The sequence below is a fragment of the Patella vulgata genome, chromosome 1, assembly GCF_932274485.2.
Source record: "Patella vulgata chromosome 1, xgPatVulg1.2, whole genome shotgun sequence".
Classification (NCBI taxonomy): domain Eukaryota; kingdom Metazoa; phylum Mollusca; class Gastropoda; family Patellidae; genus Patella; species Patella vulgata.
Genome location: NC_065879.2, coordinates 52114106 through 52140733, shown reverse-complemented (window position 1 = coordinate 52140733; position 26628 = coordinate 52114106). Strand labels below are relative to the sequence as shown.

The 26628-nt window shown below is 37.1% G+C and overlaps 1 protein-coding gene across 1 annotated transcript in view; it reads left to right on the top strand.

The window, feature by feature from the left end:
* The window catches only part of LOC126830155 (uncharacterized), a 513485-nt gene that overhangs the window by 341322 nt on the left and 145535 nt on the right, over nucleotides 1-26628 (top strand). The window contains exon 15 of the mRNA XM_050560467.2: nucleotides 11131-11215. The gene's annotated coding sequence lies outside the window, so the exon portion shown is untranslated. The remainder of the gene's footprint in view (nucleotides 1-11130; nucleotides 11216-26628) is intronic.

The following is a 26628-nucleotide window of genomic DNA, read 5'->3' as shown; positions in this document are numbered from 1 at the left end:
AACACGACTAAAATATATTCATAAATAAAAAAGTTTTTTTGTAAAAATTTATATTTTCTAAATTTGGCGCCTAATATCTGCGAAGATTTGTCGAAAATCCAAAGTAGTGTAGCTATGTGCCCAATCTCCGGCTATGCCAAAATGTATCGAAAGTTGAAATCTAACGATTATTGTGAAAATGAATGCAATATTTTTAAAAACGATAGCTTCAGTGATTTCGGACATTTCGCATTGTTGCAGAACGTTCAAAATAGCTTTATCCTCTAAGTAACACCCACTTTCCCAGTAAAACCGAAGAAATCGTAACGATGCGACAAGCAGTTGCTGAGATCTAATCAAAATGGAAAAAGAATAACAATAAGAAGAAGAACTAGATCTGCTACTGTCCCATGCAGATATGAAAGCTTTCATATTCATCGTCACGTGACATGGATTATATCAAGTATCTTAAAAGAAAAAAGAACAACAAAAAATAATTATCAATATCGGTGAAAAAGTCGCAAAGTTAAAAGTGTGCTAGGCTGATTTCCTGTTATAGTGTTGTGAATATCCGTGTTCTGGCTTATAGTGTGCCAGGTTTCCGTATATGTTAATAAGTCACGTGATATCCTACATTTGCATATGCAAGTTGATGATGTGCGAATGCTGCTATGTAGAAAGCGTGAAGGACAAATGGGATGTGGCAGAGCGCAAATGTAAAATATAATGAGAGAAATGTAAAATGTAGACACGTCAAAAAAAAGCATTTTCCCACAAAACATTTGTCATTTAACACTTAACATTTGACATTTTACATTTAACTCTTGCCTTAGAGGTATTTTGACTCTATCATTACCGGGATTAGGACTTTGTACATTGTACCTTTTACATATAATCAATGGAAAAGACATTGTAGCAGAGCATTTAATATTGGCAGCGATACCCTTCCATACACCCGGGCAACAAAATAATCTGAAAACTAAAGGGAAATAACTGAGACTTGGATTGCTGTAATCTGAATGACTTTCAGTTCCAAAAGTTTCAGAAAAATGGATCAACCCTTTAAAAACGGGACGGGTGAGAACACGAAACGAAAATGGGGGGAAAGAACTAAAAAGTGGCAGGAAAATATCAAAAAAATAAATGAAATATCTTTGAACGGAACTAATATTTTTTTAATCAGATTGACCTTAGCTGTTCGAATATTTAGGTTAAATTTGTAAATTTTGAAAATTAAAGGCATAAATTGTCCTGCAAACAACTTTGTCGGCACGTAAAAGGTCAAAGGCGAAATACGAAATTTTGAAAATTTTCAAACACCAAAAATCGATCTTGATCCCAAGCTATCCTGAAATGCATTAATTTCAGAAATAAGAGCACATTGAACATATTGCGGCCTAATGTGTTTATTTTCACGTCTGTTCAAGTGGATTTTTCACTGTTCTTCATATTCAATTCCAAATGGAAACCATCAGTTGACCGAAAATCTTTTTTGTTTTGCTAAAACTCTTTTTTTTTAATAGGATCAAAATTGGAGTAAATCACAAATTTCGGGGTTGTTATGGGCATATTGTGTCCAAATTTCATGGGTTTCGGAGAATCGGTGCCGGTGTCGTGGCGAAATTCCACTTTTTTCGCAATTACTAAAGCCGTAAATGGCGTAAAAAGCCGAACGACAGGAATCGCGTGAAGAATAAACGAGCTGAACAAATGCAGGTATCACCTTGAATTTTTCAGGGCACCTAGGTACCAACGTGAAAAGTTCCTCGCCAGAATTCGGTAGTCATGGTACCTTTGGTTCCAGCGTGGCGCATGCGCGAAGTCAAAAGAAATTAAGGTCGATTTTGGGTATATTTCGGAGTGGTTTGGTAAGTGACGGTGGATCAGGGACCCCGATGGATCTAAGATGGCGGTTATAATACAATATTATAATAACGTTGAAGAATGAGCAAATTTTCGCGACCGGGGTTGATTTGCTCTGCCTAGGCAACGTTCCGTTTGTCTGATTGCCTTCAAATTTGCATGGAATGTACCTTGGGATTCTAGCTATCACATATTAAAAATAGAAGAGTGTGGAATTCCGAGAACGTTGAAAATAAATTCGAAACCCACCCCCACCCATCAAAGTTTTTTTGCTTAAAAAATTGCTGTATTTTATCGAATTTTTATTGTCCTTGAGATCTGAGCATTTTCTCCTTTTAATATGTGATAAATATCATCGCGGCGCAGCCAACCACTAGAAATTCAAGAGATTTGGACCACCGGAAGGATGTCTAAGCAGTCAAAAAAGGTCAAAATAGGCGATTTTGGTTTCTAGTGTCGATACATTGTTGCGGTCATTTTAAAAAATTGTCTTTTAAGGATAATGTGTATAGTACTAATACTTATCACATATGGAAGAGGTGATAAAATCTCTTAGCATTTGCAATTTCAAAATTAATTAAAACCAATATTAAATTCCGAAAATCGGTTTTTTGCTTAAACTGGGGGTAAGGCACAGAGTCCGGGGTGGTAAGGGGCGTATTGTGTCCAAATTTCATGATTTTCGGACAATCGGTGCCGTTGTTGTGGCGAAATTCCACTTTTTTCCCCTTATGGAAGCTGTAAATTGACTTGGAAAAAAAACGACCTGGAGCCGTGCCAAGAACAAACGACTTGAACGAATGCAGGTATCACCTTGAAATTTTCAGGGTACCTAGGTACCAACGTGAAAAGTTCCTCACCGGAATTTGGTACTCATGGTACCTTTGGTTCCAGCGTAGCGCGTGCGCGAAGTCAAAACCAGCTAAACTCAAAGCAACCTTGTCGGCACGGAAACAATCAAAGGCGAAATTCGAATTTTTGAAATATTCAAATACCAAACATTCGACCCGTATCCCAGCTATCCTGAAATGTATTAATTTCAGAAATAGGAGACGTATTGAACATACTATGCCCTATTTGTGTTTGTTTAGAAGACCGTAAATGTCGATTTTTCGCTATTTTTCATATTCACTTCAAAATGGCGGCCATCAGTTGACCTAAATCAAAATTCTGCTCTGAACGTTTTTTAGGCATTCCTTCAGGGATTCAGAAAATATAACTCCCATGTCTGTAAGTGCAATATCAAAAAAGTTATTAAGACTTTTCACGTTTCAAGATGGTGGCATTTCCGGTTCGATCGACAAACTCCATATTTTGTATATGAATCAGTAATTATTTGTCTAGTATCGAAAAAAAAAATTAGGTCATTCTGACCTATATTTTCATGATTTTTTTGAAAATTTTGATCCTTAATTTCATTAAGGGGAGATAATTTAGCAAATTTCTAATCATATTTTTGAAGTCGCTTCGGTAAGATCCACTTACATGCTAAATTTCATGAAAATCGTACAACTATTAAAGAAGTTGTCAAATTGGTCATTAATACAGGTTCGAAATCACAGCGATGAATTTTCGAAATTCAAAAATCTGAATCTGCAGATTTGAAGTAATTGTCTCAAGGTACTCAAAGAAAAAAGATTTAGTAAAATAGGTCAAATAGTCACAAAGTTACAGCATTGTAGGTCAAATGCATTCGTTCGTAAAATTCGGTGATTTCGGATGCGTAAAACGTTTTGAAAATATATTTAATCAACAGCCACCACCCATTTTTGGGGGGGATAGGTAAAATTTCAGAAAGATCCTATGGTTAGATTCAGAGAAATCCGATTTGTGGATAAAACACACAAAAAAAAAAAAATAATAATAATAATCTTAACAGAAACAATAAGCTTTCATATGTAAAACATATGAAAGCTTAACTAGACCTGCAAGAAGCACTTAACCGGCTTTCAGGATTCAGACAGGAAGAGTGTTATACAATAGCCCACTCATCGAGCTACCAAACGATACTTTAGTTGTTTTGATCCGGTGACACCCGACAGAGAAATCGCGATTTTTGCAAGGGCACCTATTTTTTACTGGTTTTTTTTCCAAAATATCGAATATTTTTTTGACTACTTCCGGTTGTTAGGATAGATTTAACAAGTGGTATGGGAAACATTTCCAGTAATTTTAGGATTTTTCGACTTTTGTTTTTAAAGATTGAGGCCCTTTTTGGACCCTTTATATCATATTGAGGCTTTTAAATTTGGATTCACACCCTAGACCACCGATAGGAATGTAAGTAACAGTAGTTTACGAAAGAAAAATAAGAGTAGTTTTCAAGATAAAAACGTCTGAATAGGCTCCAAAAAGGAAAATACTATATTTTCAGAGTCCAATAATCTATTACATTAAGCATCGAATTTGTATCATTTGGATTTCATAAGATCATCCATTATTCGGGCTATCCATTGACACTTTAGTTGTTTTGATTCGATGAAATCTAGCGTAATAATCACTATTTTCGCTTGATCACCTTTTTTTTATTTTTTCAAAATATCAGGTATTTTTTCGACTGCTTCCGTTTTTTGAATCATTGTTGGGATAGTTTTAATAAGTCACTTGAATACTTAACTTTCTGTACCAGAGGTTTCAAAAACATCCATTGAGCTGTTTGGTTCCAGCGTAGCGCATGCGCGAAGTCAAAACCAGCTAAACTCAAAGCAACCTTGTCGGCACGGAAACAATCAAAGGCGAAATTCGAATTTTTGAAATATTCAAATACCAAACATTCGACCCGTATCCCAGCTATCCTGAAATGTATTAATTTCAGAAATAGGAGACGTATTGAACATACTATGCCCTATTTGTGTTTGTTTAGAAGACCGTAAATGTCGATTTTTCGCTATTTTTCATATTCACTTCAAAATGGCGGCCATCAGTTGACCTAAATCAAAATTCTGCTCTGAACGTTTTTTAGGCATTCCTTCAGGGATTCAGAAAATATAACTCCCATGTCTGTAAGTGCAATATCAAAAAAGTTATTAAGACTTTTCACGTTTCAAGATGGTGGCATTTCCGGTTCGATCGACAAACTCCATATTTTGTATATGAATCAGTAATTATTTGTCTAGTATCGAAAAAAAAAATTAGGTCATTCTGACCTATATTTTCATGATTTTTTTGAAAATTTTGATCCTTAATTTCATTAAGGGGAGATAATTTAGCAAATTTCTAATCATATTTTTGAAGTCGCATCAGTAAGATCCACTTACATGCTAAATTTCATGAAAATCGTACAACTATTAAAGAAGTTGTCAAATTGGTCATTAATACAGGTTCGAAATCACAGCGATGAATTTTCGAAATTCAAAAATCTGAATCTGCAGATTTGAAGTAATTGTCTCAAGGTACTCAAAGAAAAAAGATTTAGTAAAATAGGTCAAATAGTCACAAAGTTACAGCATTGTAGGTCAAATGCATTCGTTCGTAAAATTCGGTGATTTCGGATGCGTAAAACGTTTTGAAAATATATTTAATCAACAGCCACCACCCATTTTTGGGGGGATAGGTAAAATTTCAGAAAGATCCTATGGTTAGATTCAGAGAAATCCGATTTGTGGATAAAACACACAAAAAAAAAAAAATAATAATAATAATCTTAACAGAAACAATAAGCTTTCATATGTAAAACATATGAAAGCTTAACTAGACCTGCAAGAAGCACTTAACCGGCTTTCAGGATTCAGACAGGAAGAGTGTTATACAATAGCCCACTCATCGAGCTACCAAACGATACTTTAGTTGTTTTGATCCGGTGACACCCGACAGAGAAATCGCGATTTTTGCAAGGGCACCTATTTTTTACTGTTTTTTTTTCCAAAATATCGAATATTTTTTTGACTACTTCCGGTTGTTAGGATAGATTTAACAAGTGGTATGGGAAACATTTCCAGTAATTTTAGGATTTTTCGACTTTTGTTTTTAAAGATTGAGGCCCTTTTTGGACCCTTTATATCATATTGAGGCTTTTAAATTTGGATTCACACCCTAGACCACCGATAGGAATGTAAGTAACAGTAGTTTACGAAAGAAAAATAAGAGTAGTTTTCAAGATAAAAACGTCTGAATAGGCTCCAAAAAGGAAAATACTATATTTTCAGAGTCCAATAATCTATTACATTAAGCATCGAATTTGTATCATTTGGATTTCATAAGATCATCCATTATTCGGGCTATCCATTGACACTTTAGTTGTTTTGATTCGATGAAATCTAGCGTAATAATCACTATTTTCGCTTGATCACCTTTTTTTTATTTTTTCAAAATATCAGGTATTTTTTCGACTGCTTCCGTTTTTTGAATCATTGTTGGGATAGTTTTAATAAGTCACTTGAATACTTAACTTTCTGTACCAGAGGTTTCAAAAACATCCATTGAGCTGTTTTCAAAAAAAAGAAAAATAGAAGAGCAACAATTTAACAATTTTTCAACTTTTTTCAAAGATTGAGGTCCTATTTTGACCACTTATATATTATTATTTCAATTCTTTTATTTTTGGATTCACACCCTAGACTACCAATATATAGGACTCTTGAGTAAGAAAAGTTAAAGAAAAGTTTTCGAGAAAAAGGCGTCTCAAAGGGCTCCAAAATGGAAAATACTAGATTTTCGGCGTACCATCATTTATTTCCTAACCATCGAAATCCCTTTATTTAGATGTCATATGATAGTCAATTAGTGGGACTATCCAACGACCCTTTACTTCTTTTGGTCCGCTGATATCTGATGGAGTAATCTAAGTTTTTTGAAAGAGTGCCAATTTTTTAACTTTTTTTTTCATTTCTTGAATACTTCCGTGAAGGAGATCATTATCAGGATAGTTTTAGTAACCGATTTGGGCAACTGAATGGACTCTATAATGATATATTACATTATCTGATCAGATGAAATCACTGTGAGGAATCCCATGTTTAAATGTGCCATGAATGCAAAAATGTCAAAATATTGAAAATTAAATTTCAATAGCTGAATACATATTATACATTATTAGAATTGTCATTAAAACAGCTATCTTAATATATGAAAATCTGTAAAAATCAAAAAATAATAGAGCATTTTTCAAAATTTAACGATTTTTCGATTTTTAATCCCATTTTTCTCCTATTCTAGTTATTTCAAAATCCTATTGAATGTCTTCATGCACAACACTATCGAAGGGTCTCTCGATCAAGAAAGTTTAAGAAAAATCGCTGGAGCATTTTTTGAGATACAGGCGGCCAAAAACGCTCCAAATCAGCGTGCCATATTTGGCTGTTTGATCACCTTATTTGTATGAATTGGGTATCACACGACAGGGCTCAAAATTCGCTAACCTGTATCTAAGGCCATTTTTCAAAAAATGGCCTCAGACAGTGAAGCCTCTCTAAGGCCATTTTGTTCAACACCAAGGCCATTTTTTCAATTTAGAAATTATAAAGGGCCATTTTTGCTGGACATTTTAAAAATAAATAGTCTTTCATTTTTCATATTCATTTAATAAAACGTGGACAGGTTAATCATGACAAACTGAAATAGATGTTTATAAATATATTTAGTCCTTGGCAAACACTGAAATTAAAAGCTTATCTAAGTCTAGATATTTTTTGTCTCAAACTTCTAAATTACTGTATTACATTATGCGTTTAACCTCCTACAATTATTTTTTTTTTTTTAAAGCACGACTGTTTGCAGATGCCTGTCAATAAAATAGTCTATAATAACAAAAGTCATCATTATTCAGACTGAGAAGAGAGAATCATATCAAAATTATCTCCATCACTGTCCTGAATTTCACTTTCTATTACTAGCTCTGATTATCAAGCACTGTCTTGAACCGTAGCCTTGTTTATCACAAAAGACTTGACTAACGTCTGCTTGGTCTGCTTATCGTAGTCTTGTATAATAAGACTGTTACGTGTTACAGGCATCTGTGGAGGGGGTAAACTACGAACAGCAGTCCATAAGAAAAAATTAATCGTGGGAGGTTTTTAGATCAGCCAAGTTTTACGGGAAAATGCATATCATACGTGAACTTTTTCATTTATTTTGGCTTCCGATATAGGTGCCATCGCCTGCTGATTAGGGTAATTCTACGGCCAATGGCTCTAGTATTTTTATTGATTTTTTTCCGCAATTTACGACAGAAATTTTTGGCCCTCGATGTAAAAGCTATCGAAGGCCATTGCTAGGCTTACGACAGCAACGGCCCTGATGGCTCTCGTGAATTTTGAGCCCTGCACGATAGTCCATTCATCGGGCTACTTGACGCTACCTTAATTTAATTAATCCAGTGAAATCGAACGGAAAAATCGCGTTTTCCCAAAAGTATTGATTTTTTGCGTTGTTTTCAACATATTGGACATTATTCCGACTACTTCCGGTCTACGGATCATTATTGAAATTGATTTATCCCTTGCTATGGCCATATGACTTCATGCTCGTAAAAAGAAAAAAAGTAGGATATAAAATGGGCAAAAAATTCGAGAAAAAAAAGGGCGATAACTCTGAATGAAACTTATATTACTGGAAATTGGAATGGAATTGACTTCAGGTATCCAAAAATGTAGGTCAAATTTGAATATTTTGAAAATTAACAAAAATTGTCTCGTAAACGACATGTTTGCAATTTTCAAATGATATAAGTCAACGACAAAGTTTCGAAATTTCGAAAAGTAGTCGATCAAGTAGCCACCACATGGTTTCCCAATAGAAAATTAGGCCCCAACTAGAACTGTGATGCAGTAATGACGAGTTTCACCGGTGCCACGTTACCCTTGAACTTATGTCACTTACTGTGCTACGTTACCCTTGAACTTATGTCATTTCCGGTACCAGTGGAACAGATTTCCACATAAACATTGCAGACGTTTCATTTATACATTTGTTACCACGTGTTACATATGTCAAAATAGTGATCTTGACTTACTGCTAAGTTAGCTGACTTTCTAATGAGAAATTAAAATGCGAAAAAAATCTTAAAAAGTGATCCTGAAAAAATTGGTTATTTCCCGACAAGGGAAGATGCTAGAAGCAATTTTTGGATATCTATATGATCATATTGATTCAATCTATATGTCCATTGGAGTCAAATATCATAATGTTAAACGAATAATAAATATAACTCACTTCAAAAAAATGTTTATTTTGGAGGCTAAAAATACAGTTTTTGCAAACATGACGGTACTTTCGAGGATAATGAAAATGTTAAATTAATTCTGTGAAATCATAAATAGCATAAGGCATCACATGGTGAAAATTTTATGAAAATCGAATAATATTTGCCACTTTTATAGACCAAAAACCTTGAAAAGTGACTTGTAGAAAATCTTCTATTTCCCTACAGATTGATTTTCAATGAATTTTGATACCTTGTACAGCTAAATCCATATTAAACGTTTCTTATACTAAACACAGGGTTTAAGGTCATGAGACGAAGAATCCTATTGATTTTCAGCGATTAACAATAATTACTGCCAGAGTTATGGTCCTTGATCACTTAAAAAAATCTTATGGCCGCTCTAGAGGCTAAAGTTAATATCCGATTGACTATAAATTTATACACAGTGTTTAAAAGGTCATGAGGCGAAGAAACCTATTGATTTTCAACGATTTCCGATAATTACTGCCAGAGTTATGGCCCTTGATCACTTTAAAAAATCTTATGGATGCTCTAGAAGCTAAAGTTAATATCTGATTGGTTTTAAATTTATACACATTGTTTAAGATTGTGAGACGAAGAAGACCAGTGAATGCCAGTGATATTCAATGATTTCCGATAATTGCCACCATAGTTATGGCCCTTGATCACTTTGAAATATCTCGTGGACGCTCTAGAGGCTACAGTTAATATTCGATTGACTTTAAATTAGTACACAGTGTTTAAAGTCATGAGACGAAGAAGCCTATTGATTTTCAACAATTTCCGATAATTACTGCTAGAGTTATGGCCCTTAATCACTTTGAAATATAATGTGGACGCTCTAGATGCTACAGTTAATATCCGATTGACTTTAAATTTATACACAGTGTTTAAGACGAAGAAGCCCAGTGGTTTTCAATGATTTCCGATAACTACTACCAGAGTTATGGCCCTTCATCACTTTGAAAAATCTTGTGGATGCTCTAGAGACCTAAGTTATCATCAGATTGACTTTAGATTGATAAACAGAGTTTAATGTCTTGAGATGAACAAGTATATTGATTTTCAATGAATTTTGATAACTTGAACAGCTAAATCCATGATATTAAATGTTTCGTATACTAAACGCTAGCATGAGGCAAATCTAAAAGCCAAACAATTTCTAATGATTTTCGGATAATCACTTATAGTTGTTACTCTTAAAGTAGCTAAGTCTCTAACTCAATATCATCCAAAATCTTCGACATTGAAAACACGATTTATTTGTCGCTTTAAATCAACATTGATGTTGTGATCTTACCGGGAAAAGATGGCCTTCTGATATCCAATATTTAAGGCAAAATAAACATTTTACAATTACATTTAGTACGTACCATAATGCGTTTCAGCGCTATTTGTAATAAGGGACTCGAAAAACGAGGCTAGGCATATTCCACAAGTCATGTCAAACGGTGATGCTATATTCTTATCTGGAGGGTATGCCCATTAAATACTATCGGCGTGGACTGGAAAAAACAGACGCTAGAGATTGAAATTCGATTGAGAATACTGGCGTATTTCGTCGAACCTAACTGATTAGAAATTACAGTAAAAACAGAAACGATTGAATGTTAATCAATTTATATACATTCACATTACATTATTGTATGCGTTGCGACCCATTTGTGTCAATTTTTAGGTCCCAAATATTAGGGACTTAGCTCCTTTAATGTTTCATTACCGACAATAGAAAAAATATGCGACAACTCTTGTTGACTGCTCGGACGACTTAGTTGCTGTGGGCATATGTTTCGTTGCCATGCACCCTATCTTTTGAATATTTTTCTATTAAAAAAAATATTTTTCCAAATTGGTATCCACTGAATCAACATAATATTTTGTGGGGATGTATCTGGGTCCAAATCCCTGACCCAAGACTCATCACCCTCTGCGTGGATCTCTCGCAGAGATGCTCTGAATTTCTTTTAACCCCCAATCAACTCTGAGAAGTGGTGTATAAGACACACACATTGTAGAAGAGTAAAAAAATGGTAATTTGTAAATGTGAAAATTTACCTTAATTATTATAGTTTCAACTTTCAATTAAAAGTATGGTCAACTATTTAATGAAAATGTATTTATTGTAGGTTAAAGTCAGATTATGGTCAACTGTTCAGTCAAGTAGAGGAATATCAATGGCGACAGACAGAATTGCAACATTATATTAAAAAGGTATTTTTAATCTCTTAATTTATCATCAATAAATTATTAGTTCTACTATTATGGCTTCTTGCTGGAAGTAGTAGTAGTATTTTTTTTTATAAGCCCACATTTATATCTCAAAGATCTCGGTTCCTTTCGATATTGACAAAAAATGACGTGTTTAGGTTGTGGACCCTCTAGAGATCACAATTTTTATCCGGTTTTGGTGGATGTTAAAATGTATGTTTATAACCCAAAGATGTCAGTTCCTGTCGTTATTGGCGCTTATCGGATTGTAACTTCCTGAGTTATGGCCTCTGTTCGAGTATATCACCATTATACCATAAGATGGTTGAGTTCGAATTTCATGAAAATCGGACTGAAACTGCCCAACAAAGTGGCCACTCCATGTGCGCAAATAGTGTTAAAGTATGTAATATCAAGATTGTGGACCCTCTAGAGGTCACAATTTTGATCTGGTTTGGATGAAACTTAAAATATATGTTTATATCCCAAAGATCTTGGTTTCTTTCGATATTTGCCCATATCGGACCGTAACTTCCTGGATTATGGCCCCTGATTTTACAAAAAATCGTGTTTTTTCGCTTGTGGACCCTCTAGAGGTTACAATTTTTATCCAATTTAAAAAACTGTTGAAATAAATCACCGTTACACCATAATGACATGACGATTGAATTCGAATTTCATGAAAATTGGACCAAAAATGCCCGCTCCTTGTATGCAAATAGTGTAAAAGTATGTAATACCAAGGTTGTGGACCAGGGATCTTAATCAGCTGTTTTTTGACGGCTTTAGCCGCTTGAAGTTCAATCAAGCCGATTGGTAAAACAATCTACTTTCGGCTAAATTGCAACGGGTTAATTATCGTGGTACCACTGAACTATAACTATAAATGCATGTGTCTTAAAATCGGTCGCATGCAATATCGTTATCCAGCCAAACCTCTATTTGATTATATTCTATCAGATGCTCTAATCTGTTTTGAAAGCACAATTATAAACCAAAAATCTCGCAATTAATGATAATCTGTAAGTTTCGTTGCCGTTATATTTTATAAATGTATTTCTTACCTGGCTCGTAAATAGGGCTATCCAAGGAAAGAGAATTCTATCACTATATAACAATAGATAAATCACATACCAAATAACACTAATCATGTTTAATAATAGGGACTCGCGTCCGCTTCTAACATGTGTAGCTGATCGTCAAACATCTTCTGGTATGCTCTGATTCCATCACAATTTGTGTAACAAGCTTGTCTTTGCATGCACAATACCGACCTATGGAAATATGGGTTTTATAAGAACAGCTAAATTTAAACACATAACTTAATATTCCCATTGTTTACGATTGCATGAAATAGCTTTATTATTATACTCCACATCACTGATAAACTACGGGTAGACTGGATTCAGTTTCATCCTTATTATATAATTTATACTTTCCGAAGATCACGCTTTTTACACAAAATTTCTCTTTGATCTCAGACCGAAAGTCGGCACTGTTCTTAGACAGAAAGGCGACACTGTTAAATCGTGTTCTAATGAATTAGCTCAAATAATTGGTTGGAGTGCGACTATTTTTTACCTGTGACAGTTTATTCCAGAATGACAAATACAACAAAAAGGACAATTTTGTCATGTGTGTGCATACTGTGGTCTATACAGTGTTGGTCTTATTGCAATGACATAAATGTATGTTTCACTTTTCTATCATCTCATTTCAGGGGCGTGCTGGTAGGGGGGTCTGCGGGGGTTTTCCCCCCAGAAAATTTTTGAAATTTGACAATGGGAAACGCATTTTGCAAGCACTTCTGGGAGAAATCTAGGTATCATATTTTCCAAATTTATGCTGCTATTTTGACTATAAGACATACTACTGTACTACACAAGACACTCATGACAGGTCTGCTTAATATAATGCTAATACAATGTATTTCTATCCAAATAATAAATTGCATCTTATACATATCGAGGCATGAATACATGTATCAAAGACCATTTCACCTTAAGGTGACAGACATTTGCACGTCAGCATAATATATTTTACTAATCGTTGTGTATGTATGATTTTTCGCGTGCGCACTCTCAATTTTGTGAGGGGATTCTGCGTGAAAATTAGAGCTCTCAGGGGGGCCTGCTTATACGGGTGGACTTATTGTTTAATGGGGGCCTGGGAGGACACCGTCCTCCTAAACTCCCTGCCAGCATGCCCCTGTCTCATTTAAATAAAGCTTGATATTTTATTAATATGTAGACAATTTATTTTGTTTCTCATAGGAAATTTCAGTCGGTATCTCAAATGAAAAAAACAGCCCAAGCCATTATATTCTAATCAGAGAAATGCTCAAACAAACAAGAAAAATAGACAAGACAAAAATACAAGCAATACCATTATTTATTAGTATTGAAAAGGAATAGAAAAAAACTAGTTGACTGGCCATGCTATTAAACGTTTTAATTAAATTGTAACATATAAATTATCTGCTTTATTTATTTTTTCTTTAATTGGCAATTGGTATGGGCCGAAGCTGTTGTTGTTAGTTAGTTGTATTTTACGTCCGCTTCCACCTAGGTGATATCGCAGACAATAACATGTTATGTATACAAGGTGCAATAATTTACAATGTGATTAGTGAAAAAGAGGATAATTAGGTTTTTATATATATGTACAGAAGACAATAGATAACAGCAAGAGACATGAGATAGCAGGTGCAAAGAATAAAGAGGTGCCAGTGGACGTTTACAAAACAGACGAATTTGTAACAAAACAGACATGAATGTGGACGAACATTTGGACAGAGACAAACATTTAGACATAGTATGTACATATATATACTATTCAAAAAAAGTAGGGGATATTTGATTTTGGGGGCATAATACTAAAATATGCAAATGACTACGAAAAAAGTCACTATAGAACCTAACAGAAGAAACATTTCCAGTTACATGTGACGCCCAAACGCACCAATAGCTACCGCATGGAATGCAGGTGATGCTTGGGATCATCATGGGGGTCCAACCCAAGATTTGCACGACTCTGACTTTGAATGTAACAGTCATTGTGGCATTGAATTCCAGGGTGGAAACATCAGTTTAATTGTTTTAGTGACCAGAAAACAAATTTTGATATGCGTCGCCTTACCCAAAATGAAAGGTTACGTGCCCTTGGCATGCTACAGATCGGCACAACACAGGCGGTTGTGGCGCGGACGATGAATGTTTCTCAGTCTGTCATAAGCAGGCTATGGTCCAGATACCGTGATACACAATCTGTACAGGACAGACCACGCTCAGGTCGACCAAGGGCGACAACTCAAGCCCAGGATCGATTTATCCGTACCTTGGCCTTGAGAAATCGTGTCATCACAGCAAATCAGATCAGCGCTCGTCTTCAAACAGACACTGGTGTGAGAGTGAGTGGCCAGACGATTCGGAATCGACTGCATAGGGGTCACCTTCGCGCCCGACGTCCTCGCGTGATCCCTTGTTTGAGAGATCATCACATTCAGGCAAGACGTCGTTGGTGTAGGGATCGTCAACACTGGGATAATCGACGCTGGAGCAATGTGATGTTTTCAGATGAGTCAAGGTTCACTGTTGATTTTTCGGACAGACGTAGGAGGGTGTGGCGTCGTCGAAACGAGCGCTTCCAAGACGTTAACGTCATCAGACATGATCGATTTGGGGGTGGTTCTGTTATGGTGTGGGGAGGCATCACTGTTGCTGGAAGAACGGCTTTACATGTTGTTGCAGGGCGTGTTACAGGCCAGTACTACCGGGACAACATCTTGGCAGTCCATGTTGTGCCGTTCGCACGACGTCATGGCCGCCGTTTCATCTTCCAGGATGACAACGCAAGATGTCACAGGGCCAGGATCGTTACAGGTTACCTCCAACAACAGAACATCACCACATTACCTTGGCCAGCACTGAGTCCCGACCTCTCCCCCATCGAGCATGTCTGGGACATGCTTGGACAGAGGTTACGTCAACGTCAACAACGTCCTGCCAATGTCCAAGAACTTGCTGCTGCGTTGCAACAGGAATGGGACAATCTGGACCAAAATGACCTTAGACGTCTTATTAGGAGTATGCCACGTCGGATCAATGCTTGTTCGGCAAACAGAGGAGGATTTACCCGTTACTGACTTGGTTGTGATGTTGTGGTAACTTTGCTGTTTGACCCCGGGTATCATTTTACCCTTATAATGGTCAGTCTGTGCCTTACTTAGTCTAACGATCATTTGGAATAAATCGATGAATGTGAACTTCATTTCATTTTGTCATTTGTTTCTTCGTCAGTTTCATTAGGTGACTTTAATAACACTTAAAAATCAAATATCCCCTACTTTTTTTGAATAGTATATATATATATATATTTAAGTCATTTTCGTCGGTCTGGTCGATTTGTCCGGTTGAATGGCAGGGCGGTGTAACTCTTCCTTGGGGCTTGTTGGTGAGTGTAAGGCCTGGACCATTCTTCCTTCCATTTGGTTTTGTTGTCCGGTATGGTGGTTGATTTCGTCATTATTTCTGTTGTTCATTCCTTTGTTGTTGGTTCTCTGAAGGAAGAATCCAGTGCCTGAAAAGAGAAAGCTAGAGAAAAAAGAGTAGCTGGTCTTGTGATGGTTTTGTTTTTATTTCGTCTAGTAAGGCTTCGGGGGGGGGGGGGGGGGGGCTGGGGTTGGAAAAAAAAAAAAAAAAAAAAAAAGCATTTATGTCAAGTTAGTATGATATACATTCAATCAAAATTTATTAGGAGTTAATAAATACAATAATACATATATGGTGGCTTAATATGATCTTATACTTATTTAGTCAAATAAATAAAAGTGTAAAGAATATTTCAGGGTGTGTAGCGTTTCCCTCTTATGGGGACATTTTTGCGCTATCCCCCTGATTTATTAATTAATAGTTTTATTTGTGGTGTAGGACAGGTGGCAATTCCCTCTAGGGGACTTTTTTTCGCTTCATCCTACATTGTATAATTTGATTTATTAATTTTATCGGAGTTTTATTAGTAGTGTAGGGCGGTTTACGCTTCCTTCTAGAGGACATTTTTATGTTAATTGATTATTTTTATTAATTGATTTATTAATTTTATCGGAGTTTTATTAGTATTGTAGGGCGGTTTACGCTTCCTTCTAGAGGACATTTTTACGTTCCGCCCTACTGTTAATTGATTAATTTTATTAATTGATTTATTAATTTTATCGGAGTTTTATTAGTAGTATAGGGCGGTTTACGGTTCCTTCTAGAGGACATTTTTACGTACTGCCCTACTGTTAATTGATTAATTTTATTATTTTATGTATTTGGTCATGCCTATATTTATTATTAGTGTAGGGCGGTTTACGCTTCCTTCTAGAGGACATTTTTACGTTCCGCCCTACTGTTTAATTGATTAATCAATAAAATCCCAGAGAAGTTGTGATGTCCAGTATCTATCGTCAGGTTGTGGAGAAAGGAGAGATTTGAGACAGAGAGTTTTTCCCCTCTCTGCTAGATTCTTAATTACGGATTGACGTTCTTTGTTTAATTGATTACAGTTGATTAGCAGGTGTGACGTGGTCGCAATTTGTCCACATGGGCATTTAATTGGTGTAAAGGGGAAGTCTTTTATTACGTTTATCGTTTTAAGCCTCGTGATGAGTTTGCATATTTTAATTGAGAGATGATTGATGTAAACCTTGTCTACAAGATTGCTATCAATTTGATAGCGATGAGTGTTCTCTTGTTTTAGACGGGTTTTCCATGCATTTTTAATTTTATCTTTAGCTATGCTTGTGAATTCCTGACTGCTGTATTCTAAATTTTCTATATGTAGTAGTTATTAGCACACTTTCCTCGGTGTAACGGTGAATATCAGGACAGTTTTGGTCGAGGGGCCCAGCCTAGGCAGCTCCCAACCAAAACTGTCCTGATATTCACCGAGGAAAGGTGCTAATAAGTTACTTACATCACATTTCTATCGAGTATTGTGAAGCAAAATGTGAAAAATTGTATTTATTATCGAGTCGTTTCAACCGAAAAGTGACAAATACTTTCTGCTCTTTCATTATTTATCCCTTTCTGAGCCTCACGTTACATTTCATGGTAGAATGATTTCGCAGTGGAAAGATGACCTGAGTAGTATCATCACAATTAATTAAAATAATTATTCAATATTCTAATTTATATATTTTGCATATTAATATAAATCAAACCAAATTATGAAGTAGATGCCAATTGATATGTATAATAATTGATTTTTGTAATATGTTGTTATGTTAATTTAATGTCATTGTATATGTTTCTGAACTGCCATGTAGTTCCCCCCATTTTGTTTTGTTACTATGATTTTGACTAGTTGTTTCATGTACATTGGTTACAGCCATTGTTATCATTTGCGATCTGGGTCGGACTAAACGTCCGCTACTTATTGCTTGATAGGTATCTAAAACAGTATAAAAGTATCCGTGTATCAGAAATGAACAGTACTCTTTCTGTACATTACTAATACACGGATACTTTTAAGCATGTATTGCAATTAAACAGGACAGTTTTATCAAAGGTTGCCAGTGGCAACGAGTAGAAGTGGGATGTAACATTTAGTGACAACCCTTCCTTGGCTAGCTTGTCAGCTTGTTCATTGCCGAAAATATTGATATGGGAGGGGATCAATGCAAGGACTACCTCTCTTCCGTTATTCTTGATTGTTTGATTGATATCCCTAATTTGGTGGATTATGCCCTGTCTGCTTTTGGAATAATCTGATTCGATGGATTTGATACTACTTAGGGAGTCTGATAGGATAACGGCTTTTTGGTGTGTTTGCGTGGTTAGCCATTCTATTGCAGTTTTAATGGCCATCAGTTCTGCGGTGTACATAGAACAATGTTCTGGTATCCTTTTCCTGATGTTTAGCTTTGCTTTGGGTATGAAAATGCCGTACCCTGTAAATCCCTGTGTATTATTTTTCGATCCATCTGGGCCGAAGCATTCCCTTCTAAGTTCTATACGTATTAGCTCTACTCCAATAATGACATTTTGTGGAATATTAAGACAATTCAAAAGAAACATAGTCTACAAGTGGAATTTAAGAGTGAGCTAGATGCAAGGCTTTTCCCTGTGCTACTATGCCGATATTATTATGTCGTACTGAAGTTATAGGACTAAGTTATTTTTCTACAGTATATTTCAAAACAAAAAAATTGTCGTATTGGAAATATGCGAAAATTTGATGCCTTTGGTTGTTCTTCTTGAATTTGTTAAATTATTAAACGTATTTCCAAGTCAAATATTATCACACAAACTGCCATCAGAGCAGGAAGTATGCTTTGCTGAACACCAACTTGGATCACCGTTGACCTAGATGTTATATAACATCTCGAATTTGTTAAATTATTAAACGTATTTCCAAGTCACATATTATCACACAAACTGCCATCAGAGCAGGAAGTACGCTTTGCTGAACACCAACTTGGATCACCGTTGACCTAGATGTTATATAACAACTGCTAATTGCCAGACTTTATTAGGAGTAATAAAATTGATCATCACCGCAGCTCAACAATTTTAGTGGATGTGTATTATAAACCTGGGGCCTATTTCACGATTTTATCTTTAGTTAAGATTTCGAGAAAAGGGGCCCAGGTACATTTAATTTATCAGAACACAACAATAATTTTCTTGAATGAACCTTGGTTTATTAAAATTTAACATATGACTGTAAATTAATGTAGATGTGATATGTATTCTATTTCAAAACTTAATTTGTCAAACAAACAAACGCCACAGCTAGAGATATTTTAATTACATCAAAGGTGTATTAGAAATTATTGTTGTTCTGAAATACAGTAGAACTTGCTCGGGCGTGAACTCCTAATCAGCGAACACTTGCTTCAACAAGCACCAAAAAATCCCCCTGAGCGATTTTTAAGTAATTTAACCCCTATTAAACACGCACCTGTTCAACGCGTGCAACAGGCATCTATATTAGCCCCAGACCATGCTATTTCATCCATTAAGTGAGCATATCATTGTTAAATATAGGAGAATCACGTTCTTGCTTGAGCGAACGAGACTGAAGTGTCACTAATCTTGACACGATTTACTAGCTTGGCTTGAACTAACTATCACTAATTAACAAGTTTACTCACACCCCAAGCTGTTAATTTTAACCATTTATCAATATTCTATTCATATCCAAGCCAATGATGATATATAAGAAAGAGTCTGAATTGATAAGACATCGGCATCTGAATTATTAAAAGACTCTGTCAATGTTGATTCCAGTGATGATTCTGATGATAGTGATAACAATATTGTTGTTCAATTCGAAAAAACTACGTTGAGCTCTGTGGAGTATTCCGCTGAGACATTATTGTCTAATGCAAAAGACAACGACAATATAGAACTTTTAGGCGCTATGATGAAAGTAAAAGAAATATTGGGGGGCCAGAGATCCAGTATTACTAAACAAACATGTATATGCGACTACTTTGAATTCACAAGTAGATAAAAAGTACATGTATTGTTATTGTTATACTACATGAATAAAAAAATATGTGTAATCTATATCTTTATTTTTTGCGGTATAGTCCTAGGGCTGGGGGGGGAGGGTCCTGTGTGCAATCATATGTCCCCTAATTTTGACTCTTGATCCCTGTAGGGTATCCATAGGAGATTGAACAAAACTTGGGTAGACATTCCAGATATGGGGCAGAAAGGCGTAATTCAAGATGGCGTCCAAGATGGCCACCGTACCCTTATACCCGATATAACTCCATCTAGATCTGTCCTAAAGTGATGAATTTGGTGTCTTTACCTAGGTTTTTGGGGTCAAGGAACCCATCAAAATCATTTTCAGCGTGAAAAAAGTAACACCAACACCAATAAACAGTGAAATCGCCTTTGTATATAAATCTAATGTATTGTATGTATTTTTAATAAAACTAGGAAATATCACGAACTAATTTTTCATCATCCTAGGTCAGTGCTTATGTGGAGACTTAACCTCTCCCCCAATTACTTAAACCTAATCCTAAAAAAGAGTGACACTAACCATGAATGCTATAGATTCTGAGAAGATTCCAAGAATCTGAGATTCAGCCAATCAGCGCGTGCCGCCATGATGTAATTTAATTATAAGGGTATAAACAGGAAGAAAATGGTATAAACATTGGAATGGTAAGAAATAAGCAAAAGTTGTTACTTTTGTTCGAGAAAATGTTGAGGCCTGCCGGCTCTAATGAGTTCAATTTAAGCCCTTGAGTACTATAAGCCCTTGAGTACTTTTGCGTTGTAACCCATTTAACTATATAGTATAAAGTAGGATATTGAAGGCTTTCATTAGTCACTCTTCAGACGGCCTAACGCTTATGTTATACCTCAGATTTTCGTGGCAATGACTGAATTGGAAGGGATTCCACTGAAAAGGCGGCGCTCTGAAGTCGCTGAAATTGACATCAAGAAGTGTATCATTTGCCCGATTGACACTAATGAACCAACATGCAGCAACGCACAAGCACGGATGAAGATACTAGAGGCTGCTAGAATACGTAACGACTTGGTTGCAAGGAGACTAGAACAAGTGGATCATGAACTGTTTATCTATCATGTGAACAACAAATGTTATAAATCATACACCTTCAAAAAGACTTGAAGAAGAGTCGTCCAAAACTACTGAAGAGTCAGAGGGAGATGAATCTGTACCCGCCCCATCTGTTAGCCGACCAACCAGAGCCAGAATAGCACCACGGCTCCTCCATCTACTGGTATACAAGCTTCTGAGCTGGTATGTACGGTGTGTGGCAATGTAAAGCAAAAGGGAGACCGACAGAAGTTCCGGATTTGTGAAGATATTCGCGCAGATAAGTTACTTAAGGCGCAGTATTCTTTCAAAACGAAGTATCACTAGGAAATTGGTACCGTTTAATCTGGCATAAATAGTGTTAATTTCTACTCTGTGTCCAATTATTCATAAATATTGTTGAATTTCTGCGAATAGTGCTCAATTTGTACTTCTATTGAATTTCAATCTCACTGTTTAATTTTGATTACCAAGCGTCTAATTAACTAGTGTTTAGTTTCTCGACACGTGTTGAATTATAAGCGTCCCGTCTAATTAGCACAACTGTTCAATAATTAGTTGGATCGTTCAATTTCCCGAGCCATGATTAAAATCAGTCAAGGTGTCCAATTTTGTTGTCAAACATCTAATTTCACGTGCGATGTTCAGATATTATGATGTGTTTAGTTGTGGGTCATCGTTCAGTTTTGCCGTTGAATGTCTATTTTGCCGCACGATGTTGTAATACTGTAATAAGTGTTAGTTTTAGTACTGACCTGTTGTGATACGGTGAAATATTATTTTTCAGGATCCATACGACGACAGGTATCAGTACAAGCGTCGCGAAGGTTTGACGAAACACGATTATCATGTTGTTTTTTGTTGAAAATTGCCAACTTATATAACTTGGTGTAGCAGTCGCTATCGTGTGACACAATAGGCCTTGGTGTAATTTTACACGCAAAATTAAAGGTATCTATTTGTCATAAACAATCAATGTCAAAACCATATACTGCCACGATGTTATGAATGTTGAATATTTTCGTTAATAATACGGACGCGTTAGTCCACATTGTATAGTGAGAACACGCGTGTTCACATATTCTGCACGATATATATGCGGTTATATTTTCAACCAGTCATGTAAAGCTGCATGGCTAGAACATTTTGAAGGACACGTATGCATAAGACTATACATAATACACAGTTTAGATATTTATGCTGTGTTCAAATTGTCTGCATATTTACTGTATTAAGAGTGTATAGTTAAGAACTGCCCTTGAATTACGGCAAAGATAGACTTTTAAATTGCAAACTATAAAGGTATTTTGGTTATCGGTCTTACAAATAGAAATGAGACATAAATATAACTTGCAACGGGATTCGAAAGCGCTTTCAAGTCAGACGTAAGCTCGTACTTACCGTAAAAATGAACTGAACGCAACACAAGTCTCCGATGTAAGAGAATATTAGTTAATTATAACCGCTATCAAATCCACACAAAAATCCAAGGCACTCGTTTTATTTAAGAAAAGAATAACTGTATTTCGATCGACCGACAGGCTATTCCACATGAACCCCAAATCAATGATGAACTGTCAACTTGTTATGTAGTCATTCACGTGCAGATTGGTTTGAATAACAGAAATGTCCCGTGTATAAAAGATCAAAGAATTAAACTGCACGTAGCCACTTTGTTTATCTAAAAGAGGCTCCGGCGCACTTTAAGGAATTAATTTTGACCCAATATTAACCATCGCCAATTTTTTTAAATCATGGAATAAAGTCAATCAATAAACAATACGGGTCTACTTTATTATAAAAACATTGGTGAACTTATCATTTTGTCTAAAATCATAACGCTAATCAACAAACAATACGATTGTTCTTATTACAAAAACATCGGTGAACTAATCTCTGTCGTGATGGCGAGCCAAGCTAGTTGATTATTACGTAAATAAAACAATATAAACAACCAATGAGTAAAACTGATTTATTCCAATCAATTTATATACGAGTCAAGTATTACCTTAACCGTGTACGAGTTTGCTTCTGAACGGGTTAACTGACACCCGTTCAACTTGTAAATTCCAAATACAAACTGCTTACCGTATTCATGCTATAGACACTAATATCCTAATTTAAAAAAAACGTTCCGTTTCCAATAATTATCACAGACACAAATATTAATTTTGATTGTTTTATACATCAACACACAGAGTAAACACATCTAACAACCAGATCTTATGAATTCGAGCCTCTTCAATAGTTATAAAGCACATCAAAAAGTGTAGAATAAATTGCCTAACAGAAAAATCATGCTTTATAAGTTGTTAAAGGGGCGTGGGGCTATTTAAGGAATGACGTTTGTGCACAATACATCGTTCGTTCGTTCGTTCGTTCGTTCGTTCTTGGTGTTTAACGTCTGCTTCCGCATAAGTGATATCGCAGACAAGACATAGGAGAGCCGAAGCTGATTCCTGTTTTTTAGAATATGATTTTGCAATCTTTCCATTTGGCCTTAGGCCATGGATTTGGTTTAGTGGGAAGTTCTTCCCTTTATTTAATATAAAACATATCGTTTGGTAGATGATCTCGTCTGCTTCTGGATTGGTAGATGTCATCGTTTTGGGGTTAGTGTTTAGGTGCCAGACCCGTCTTATCGTGGCCTCCCCTTACTCCACTATCCCACTCTCTGGGTTTGGTATCAGTTTTATTTGCGGAATAGTGTTTAGGTGCCGAGTTCGTCTGACCGTAACTCCCCCTTACTCCACTATCCTGCTAGTTTGGTAGATGTCATCTTTGTGGGGTTTGTGTTTAGGTGCCAGGCCCGTCTTATCGTGACCTCCCCTTACTCCACTATCCCACTGTGTAGGTTTGGTGTCTGTTTTTGGTGGTATAGTGTTTAGATGCCGAGTCCGTCTGATCGTGACCCCCCCTTACTCCACTATCCTGCCAGTTTGGTATAAATCCCCTATGTAGTTTAGTGTTTAGATGCCAGGCCTGTCTAACCGTGACCCCCTCTTACTTCACTATTCTACTTAGTCCAACTGTGTCCATTAGGGCGTGGATTTGTTCGAAGATTTGCAGTTTCAGATCTGGTCTCGGGAAGAGTAGGTTCTTAGTGTTGAATGGTATGTTGTTGGTCTCCATTGTTCTCACTAGTTCCCTTCTCTCCTCCCCGTATACCTCGCAGTCTACCAGGACATGGTTGGTGGTACATTCTTCTCCACTCACAGATGATGACTTGGTGTTTGTAGTCTCGCAGCCGCTCTTTCACCCTTAGCTTCGATATAAGTCTACAAATATCTCTTCTAGGGTGATTGAGTGTTGTCTTTGTGTAGATCTTGTCATCCAGCCGGAATCTGTATGTGTCAAGTTCAACTAGATTTAATTCCCAGATTGAATTGACCTGTCTTTTGACCATACTGTAGATTTCCGTGGTGCTGTAGTCTATGGTGCGGAGTGGTGCTGTGTCCTTGAGACCTTCATTGGCGAGTCGATCTGCCTCCTCGTTTCCTCTAATGTTGACATGTGATGGAATCCACACAAGTTCTACTTTGCTTCCCTTCTCTAAAACCCTCTGGTACAGCTGCCTGATTTCCAAAATGACTTCTGGTCTTGGGTCCGAGTTGTCATTTTGGATTGAAATCAGGCTGCCCAGAGAGTCGCTTGGAATGACGAACTTGCTAGTCTTTTGATGGGAAATCCATGATATAGCGTCACGAATGGCCACAAGCTCTGCAGTGTACACCGAACAGTTATTGGGCAGTTTCCTGCTTATTCCCTGTTCCCCGTTTGGCAGGTATATTCCAAACGAGCTGGTGCCCCTTTCAGGATTGTGTGAGTCATCCGTGTACACATGGTCCCAGTCATCAAACGGCCAGTTGTCTTCCAGGTGTTCTAGAGAGAAAGCATGTGCAGCAGTGGGGTTGTTTTTCTTGTCGGTTTTCTGTAGTAGATCTAGATTAACCGGCGGTATAGGGAGCGTCCAAGGGGCGATCGCTGGGGGGTCATGTTCATTTATCACGAGCTCCCCCAGTCGCAGTTCCTTGATTGTTTCCCTGATACCCTGGCCGAAGCTTTTCTTTCTAGGATCTCTCACATATCTTGTGTTTTGTAGACTGACAAAGGTTGGGGATCTTTCGCCCAGTTGCGAGATCTTAGCCCAGTGCCTTGTCGCTAGTTCTTTTCTTCTTAGGGATAGGGGCAATTCCCCGACTTCCTGCAGTTGTGCCTCTCTCCCAGTCCCTTGTCCTACGCCAGTCGCAATACACAGAGCTTTGTATTGGATGGTGTCAAGCTTCCTTAAGAGTAATGGCGCGCAGTTCATGAAGGCCAGAGAGCCATAGTCTAATACAGATCGTATTAGAGCACGATACACCATCATTAGTGTGACTCTGTTGGCCCCCCAAGTGCTGCCCGTTATTTTCCTCATTAAGTTTAGGATTTTGGTGCATCTATCTACAGTCTCGTCGATGTGCGGTTTCCAGGTCAGCCTTCGGTCAAAGACTACGCCAAGAAACTTGGTTTGGTCTTTAAACTCGATGGTTTTCCCGTTCATACACAGAGTCATTCTGCTTATCCCTCTATCCCTGCTTACAAGCATGCCGACTGTTTTCTTCTCCGAGACTTTGAATCCCCAATCGTTTGCCCATGCCATGAATTTGTCTAAGGCCTTCTGCATGTTCTTTTGTAGTTCACAGAAGTTCCTCCCTTTCCTCCATATGGTACTGTCATCCTGTTGGCCAGGATGTGTGGAAGAAGTTTAGTAGTATCCTTTTGGCATTTCTAGGCAGATGTTTGAGCATCGAGTACTTTACTTTGTCCTCACCAGCCGCACTATCTTTCTTGAGGGAAGATTGATTGGTTTAGCCCCTTCATTAGGTTCAATTTCTAATGAAGGGTGCTGTGAGTAAAAGATTTCCTTTCTCCTCAGGAACTCTGGTGATTGTTTTTCGTCCCTGCTTGCGTCAGCGAAAGCTTTTGCAAGTAGATCTGCCTTTTCATTGCCGTTGGTAACAGACTCATCTCCATTCTTTAGGTTTGGTATGTTGAATGATCTGTGCTTCCCGTTCATGGCGTTCAGCTTCTTCCAGACGGCACCTGTTTGCATTCAACGCATTACAGAATGTCATCCAGTGTCCGCTTTGTGCCTTCCGGATGGTGTATCTTGCGGCGTATTTCAACTTCAGGTAGTTTTGGTGATTGACTTCATTGTAGTGGCGTTTCCGTAGGCGTAGTGTCTTCTTTCTTTCGTTAACCACCTTCTGACATTCTGGTGACCACCCAGGTTTTCTAATCCTTGATTGCCCTCCAGAAGTCTTTGGAATGGAGTCGTCTGCGGCACCTATAATAGCACTCGTGATGTTGGCTGCGTACACATCGATGTTAGCATTTTTTCCACCCAAGGCAGCCTACACGGAAGTTAGCCCAATCAGCCTCTTTTATTTTCCAATTGGGTTTCCCGTTATAGACTTCCCTGGTTGTTTCACATTGGATGCAGAGTTCTATCAGTAGATGGTCGCTGCCAAGTGTTTCATCTTCGTGTACTTGCCAGTCACAGCGGTTTGCCATACCAAGCGTACAGATCGTGAGATCCAGGTGTGAAGGTGGGGCATTTCCTCCAACAAAGTAGGGCTCTCGTCGTTCGGAACGCATAGGTCGTTCTCTTCTATTATTGAGCATAGGCTAATCCCCCGACAGTCATTTCTCGGTGACCCCCACAGGACGTGTTTTGCGTTGAAATCCCCGCAAAACACAAATTCGCTCTGAGGAAGCTGGTCGAGAAGTGACTGGAAGTCAACTGGTTTTCTCGTGACATCTGGGGGTACATAGACATTCACTATTGTCAATTTTGTATTATT